The 7,091-nt window shown below is 43.1% G+C and overlaps 1 pseudogene; it reads left to right on the top strand.

Annotated features, from left to right (window-relative positions):
• Positions 1-4,012: 4,012 nt before the first annotated feature.
• Positions 4,013-4,579, top strand: LOC118356195 (annotated as a pseudogene).
• The last annotated feature ends 2,512 nt before the right edge of the window (positions 4,580-7,091 follow it).

Raw genomic sequence — 7,091 nt, 5'->3', positions numbered from 1 at the left:
TGACACTATGATAGCGATCAGTGGAGTCAGGCTGACAGGACTTGGTGGCTGAATGTGAGGGGATGAGGAGTCAGACCAAGGGAGGAGTTAAAGATGATGACAAGATTTCTATCGTGAGAAGCGGGGTAGAAGTCAGGGCCCTTCACTGAGATGGGGAACCCACGAAGAATAAAAGATTAAAAAGGAGGGAAAGTACTGGGGCATGCTGGGTTTGAGGAGCCTACAAGGTATCCACAAGGAAGTTAAATATGTGGGTTTGAAGCTTGGGTGGGTAATCCAGTCTGATGATCTAAATTTGGGAGTCATTAGAATCTAGATAGCAATTAAAGCCATTAGAGCAGATAAAATTTGCCTGGGAGAGTATGTAGAGTGAGAAATGAAAGGGTCAGAGAAAAAAAAAAACACAACTTTTAAAACCTGAGGAATGCCAACATTAATAGAGGAACAGAACCCAAGCAGTCCTCACAGGGACTGAGAAAGAGCATTTAGGACGATAGGAAGAAAATCAGAACAGTTTGGTGTCACAGAACCAAGGGACCTGATATAGCAAGGACAAGAGCTTCAAATAATTAAGAAATGTCGACTGCAATAAAGATGGGAGTCTAGAGAGAGCCCGGACAGCTTTGCTGTTGCCCTTTGTGACATGATGGCAGCTCAGGTAGATCGGGGAGAGCCGAAGCAAGGTGCAGTAAGCGAGCCATGAATGGGAGATGAAGAAGCCAAGCCAGTGCAACCCGTGTAGGAAGGAATTGGGGCAGGTAGGACAGCTGCTAAGAGGGGTGGAGGGAGCTTTCTTTTCTTTCTCTGTCTTGTTTGGAGTTAGGAGAAGTTCGATCATGCTTACACATTAACTGGGAGCAAACAATAGTCTCATTTTAATCAATCACTGGGAAAACTTGGCTTCTACAGAGGACTTCACATGTTTTGTCCTATTAGAAAAAGAAAATCCAGTAACCCAGGATGTTCTCTTTTTATACTTCGTTTCCAGGAAGCTTGGAATCAAGTTCAGTTCCCCTCAATGTCTGGTAGTATTTTGTACCACTTCCTTCACTTGCTTTCTGTTCTGTTTTGTATCGAAATAACTTGTTTCTAAAGAATAATTGTTGTGAGCCGTTTACAAGCTTACAAGCCCAGCATCTGTCCCTCATTCCCCCCCCCCATGTGTTCCTGGGTGCCCACTGTGACCATGCCTTCTGCTCCACACAGTGGACACAACGGTTATTAAAGTACACTGGTGACAGTGCCATGTGGGGTGAGGACAGGGTTCCGTGGGAGACCTACACAGTCTTGGAAAATCAAGGAAAGCCTCTTGGACCAGGACCCTAGGGACCGAGGCCACACATGATTGCTTCTACACTCCAGTAGAGGAGACAGACATAAGCCAAATGATTGTGCTCATAATTACAACTGTGGTGAGTGCCGCAAAGGAGAGAACTGGAAGCTCTAAGAATCGAAGGATCAGGAGAATCATGCTTGAGGCTAAAGGATGAACTTGGAGATGGGCAGGGTAGCCTCTTCGGAGACACTGTAAGTGATCATTAAGCTCCTGCCTGGACACTTGCCGTGGTGAGAACCAGTGCTGCATTTCTGCACAGTGCCAACAGTCAGGGCAGAATTTGACTCATGCAACCTCCACCCCGATGTCTATACTTGAGTCCACGCAAATAAGCTGAACTTCTGTCTCGTTGCACGGTGCTCCACGGCTGGAGATGGCAGTGATAAGCCCCACCTAAGCACACTTATAGGTAGATCTGTTTTCTCACAGTTGAAAACAAGTTTTCCAATTTTCCTTTTCCGGTTTCCAGATGATGTCATGTTTCCAGAGACTTCTAATGATTTCCAAATATCCATTTGTAGCTTCTATAGAACTACAATTCTTTGTTCCTGCATACGGAATTGTTAGCTGGAAATGTGGCTGTCCAGAAAAAAAAGGAAGACTACGTCTTCTAGCTTCTCTTGCAGCTAGGTGTTGTGGATTACTGGTAAACTTTAATCAGCTCTTCTGGAAGAAAAACACAAAAGCCTTGATTATTATCTGTAGTGGTAATTCTCCCGTAGCCAATTTTAAGCAACTCAGCATGACTCACGGAACATGGAGCTGGGAGGAAATGTACACACGGGGCCCTCACATGCCATAGAAGTGGGCTCTAGCACAGTGCTCACTGGGCGGGAACATACGATGGGGTTCTCCATGGGATATGAGTGGAAGCAATGTATATCACTGCCCAGTTGTGTCTTCGGTGGAAGTCGGGGACCTCTACTCCCCCTTCTTCTTTTTCCAATGGTCTGGAATACAAACAGGGTGGATAATCTAGTTTATACCTCATAGATAAGGACAACATACTAGAGATAACAGAGGAACAAGATCAGAGGAGACTGGCTTCCAAATATTTTAGTGCTACTTGGCTAGACCTAGTCTCCTGGTGGGTGATTTTTTTATGTAAACAAGCAAGAAATTCCTAGTTTGTTTCAGCCATTATCATTTGGGGGTCTCTGTTAGAAACAGCTGAACCTGTATCTGAACTGACAGAGTCATCCATCACAGAATGGCAACCAGACCGCTGCTCTAGCATCATCCAAAAACCTGCTACTCACAAGGCACAGGATGAGCAGGTGAAGTAGACGTTCTCCCTGCTCCGGGGAGCCCAGCCAAGTTGTTGTGAAGCAGGGTGCAGGTCATGAGTGCTTGAAGGCAGTGCAGAGAGGCAACCGCACGGAATTACTATTATTCTGAATGAGGCAATCTTTGAACTCAGCCATCAAAGATGGTTAGAATTTTGACAAGTAGAGAGGTGCAGCAGAGCATTCCAGGCAGAGGGATTGTACTTCTCCTTCAGATTTTAGATTCCAATCATTCTGAAAATGTGATCCCTCAAAAAATCTCTAGACTGTTGTTTTTTCCCCTTGTAACAGAACAAATTAATATTGTAAAACTATGACAAAAATGTTTAAAATAATGAAGAGAATCAATTGTTTTCTGAGTTTCTGATCCCCCCCATTTACAAAGAAGCCCTTGATTTGTTAATTTCAAAGCATTTTGGTGGATTAATTCAAACATTCCTCTAAGCGCTTTCCTAGGCAGCATTTCCTGGGCTTATTTTGAATGACTAAAGGTGCATAAAGACACTACAGCCTCATCCCTCAAAAAAAAAAAAAAAAAAAAAATCTAAAATGCAAACTTTTCATTAATGCACACCGGTCTCCTTTCCAGTTAGTTTTCCTTAAGGGAAAAAATGACATGTTTCTTTTCCGTTGCTTCATGGTGCCTGATCCAGCAGTGAGCACAAGAGAAGGTCTCCGTAAATATTTATCAGTGTGAACGGGAGTCACAGAATTTGAGACTATGAAGGAGGATGCTGGGATTGTGGGTGAGGTTGGGACTTCATAAAGGGCCTGGAGATAGAAAGAACAAGTCTGGCAGGGGCACGGTCATCTTAGGAATGAGCATCTGGGATCCCCCGGCAGATCTGTCCAGCAAAGCCCCAGTCTCCCCTTCTTTGCACAGGTCTGAAAACAGAGGCCCTGGGGGAAAATGGCATTGATGGAAGTGTCAAGGCCACTGCATCCTAGAGCCCGGTAGCTTTCTAATGCCTTTCCAAGTTGGCCAATCCTTGTTCTCAATTTGTTTTTCAAAGTAGTGGTACCCAAAAACATAATAAAAAGAATCCTATGTGTTTTTTGACATGCAAATTCACACTGTGTTCTTTCCTCAGAAAATTAATGCACAAATAAAAATATAGTAGTGGGAATAAAGTCACATATTGAAATTCCAAGGCTTGAAGATGTAAATCCTTTTCACGAGGGAACAAAAAGAATAAAGTTTGGGGGTTCTCCCAACTCATCAGAACATCCAGGTGTTATCTCCTTAGCTTCTCCCTCTCTGTAGAGTGAGCAGAAACAAGCCAGGCAGAGAGATTCCCCAAGGAAAAGCAGACAGAGCTGAAAAACTCGAATTCCCATGGGGCTATGTGAGGCCAAGAGGGTGAGTTAAAGAAAGAGGAGATCAGCACCTAATCTCAGCTGGTCCGCCCGAGACCCCCTGAGCGCCAACCCTATTCCCCCGCGCGGTCCCATTTCCGCTCCAACAAGATGAAAGAAACTATCATGAACCAGGAGAAACTCGCCAAGCTGCAAGCACAAGTGCGCATTGGTGGGAAAGGAACTGCTCGCCGAAAGAAGAAGGTGGTTCATAGAATGGCTATAGCAGATGATAAAAAAACTTCAGTTCTCCTTAAAGAAGGTAGGGGTAAACAGTATCTCTGGTATTGAAGAAGTGAATATGTTCACAAACCAAGGAACAGTGATCCATTTTAACAACCCCAAAGTTCAGGCATCCCTGGCAGCGAACACTTTCACCATTACAGGCCATGCTGGGACAAAGCAGCTGACAGAAACGCTACCCAGTATCTTAAACCAACTTGGTGCAGACAGTCTGACTAGTTTAAGAAGACTGGCTGAAGCTCTGCCCAAACAATCTGTGGATGGAAAAGCACCACTTGCTACCGGAGAGGATGATGATGATGAAGTTCCGGATCTTGTGGAGAATTTTGATGAAGCTTCCAAGAATGAAGCAAACTGAATTGAGTCAACTTCTGAAGAACATAAAACTTGAAGAAGTTACTGGGAGCTGCTATTTTATATTATGACTGCTTTTTAAAATTTTGTTCATGGATCTGATAAAATCTAGATCTCTAATATTTTTAAGCCCAAGCCCCTTGGACACTGCAGCTCTTTTCAGTTTTTGCTTATACACAATTCATTCTTTGCAGCTATTTAAGCTGAAGAAGCCTGGGAATAAAGTTTGAAACAAGGTTAATAAAGTTCTTTGCCTAGGGAAAAAAAAAAAAAAGAAGGAGGAGATCAAGGAACCAAGATGGTGCGGTCAGGACAGCACAGATGGGAGCCAGTTCTTGTTAGGTGCTGAAGAAATGGACGAGCTTGGGTTTCTTAATTGGAGCAGCCATAAACAATCTACTTGAACCCTCTAACATATTAGCAACAAGGTACGTTTATAAGAAAAACTTTTTATGGAGAAGGCAACATGTGAGACATGTTTGGATCAGGTTCTGGTCCAACTTTTGTAACACTTGGACAGTTTATCTTCTTTGAGTCTCAGTTTCTTGATCAACAAAATGGGTTCTCTTCCACAGCTAGTGACCTGTGCCTCTTTCATAAGTTTAAGATAACAATATTTACATTCCTGAGAGAAATTCAACTTTTCTGACCTTAGTTACTCAGCTTTATCATTAACTTCTGTGGAGTCCTGAGAGTTATTTCTTTTGCTTCTTATTCAACTTAACAATTGGCTAAATCATTCAGTTCACAACCCATTTAATGATTCAAGTCATATAAGAACCAAGAAAAATGATATACAATGTTACTTTATTTTTCACAATTGGAAGGAAAAATTGCCTATATACTTAGCAAAGATAATATTTATTTGTGTTACTCTAGAGAGGTAGAAATGGTCACAACATTTTAAATTGAGTTTACATTTTCCCGAGCTCTCATCCATAGTTCAAGCCTTTAAAGATAAATTATCTCTAAATTTGGCCCAGAGATTTCTCTCTATTCTGGACCAACAGCATAGACTATTATGGTCCAAGCCCTAAACATTTCAAGCTTAAACTCTTGGACTAGCCTGTTTATCCATCTCCCTTCTCCTCCTAATACCCACCTCCCTTCGCTGCCCACCCCACCAAATCTGTTCACATAGTCGCTAGGTGAGTCATTTAAAACCTAAGTCAGGTCATGTGACACCTCTGCTCAAAATGCTCCAGTGACTTCCTGTCTCACTCAGAGTCAGAGCCATAATCCCGTTCAGGCCCTGATATGCCCAGTAGGCTCCCCTGCTGCCTCTCAGACCTCATCTCCTACCGCTTTCCCTTCATGGACTCTCCTCCAGCTTCACGGGCTTCCCTGCTGTTCCCAGGACACGAGTACACTCCCACGACAAGATCTTTTCCAAATCATGTTCCCTCCATCACTTCCCCTCCAGATGGCAATTAGGAGTAAGATGTGCTACTGCCCATAGACCTTGGTTTAAATCTCACCTCTACTGAATAATAACCCTGTGCACCCGTGGCTTTTTAATCTCCCTTCCCCCAGTGGATTCTTCTGCATAAGGCTCAGCACCCGGTTATATTTCCTGTTTGTATCTTTCCTGTCCATTTCATCCTGCTAGAATATAAACTCTATGGGCTCAGAGATTTTGTCTATTGGATCCATCCTTTCTTGTATCTCTAGTGCTTAGAAGTGGTATATAGTAGGCATTCAATAAACATTTATTTTAAAATATTCAGAGTGAACTATTTTTCTTCATATATTGACTATTTTATTGGACAATGTACCTTCTCTCTGACACAATAATTTGATTTAAAAATTTACTTTTTTCTCAGATATAGAAAGAATGACCACAAAAACGTGCCTCTGAGATCATTACCAATAATGGCAAAATTCAGGGCACTGTGGAAGGGCTGAGTGAGCAGTCAACTGGATGAAGTTCAGGAAACATGAAGGGCCAGAAGTCCTATCCCATCACCCACCATGGGGCCATTTCTACCAAGTTGTAGAGCACGCACAAATAACCGATGTTTACCTGCCCACGCGGGAAACTTAAGCAATTTTACAGAAAGAAGTGCTAACTGTGTCGTCCATGAAAGTGATTACACTGATGTGAAGATCTTTTTTAGATAGGAAGCCCGTCATATTATCTTGATTCAATGAGTGTTCACGTTATCAGATGGCTTGGGCGCAGGCAGGCCATATCCTTGTTCCGTTGGCTGAGACATCATGAAGTGTCAGAAGGACACACAGAGAAAGTACACTGAGAACAAGGCCCAGAGCTTCCGTGGAAGATTTCAAATCTGAGCTCAGCCACCTCACACTGGATGAGCCTAGGCAAGCCACTTAACTTCCCCAGACCACAGTCTTCTCTTCAGCAAAACATGAGTCACAAACAATTCCTGCTTTGCCACCTCATGGCATGAAATAAGCAGTGTGAGAATTTCCCTAGGTATATAGAACTCCACGCTAACTGCTCCATAAATGGCTAAATGCCATTACTTGAGTCCTTGGGCTGATTCCTGAAA

Source organism: Zalophus californianus, chromosome 1 (genome assembly GCF_009762305.2).
Source record: "Zalophus californianus isolate mZalCal1 chromosome 1, mZalCal1.pri.v2, whole genome shotgun sequence".
NCBI classification, from domain to species: Eukaryota; Metazoa; Chordata; class Mammalia; order Carnivora; family Otariidae; genus Zalophus; species Zalophus californianus.
Note: the sequence above shows the minus strand (reverse complement) of the source record. Positions and strands in the feature narration are given on the sequence as shown.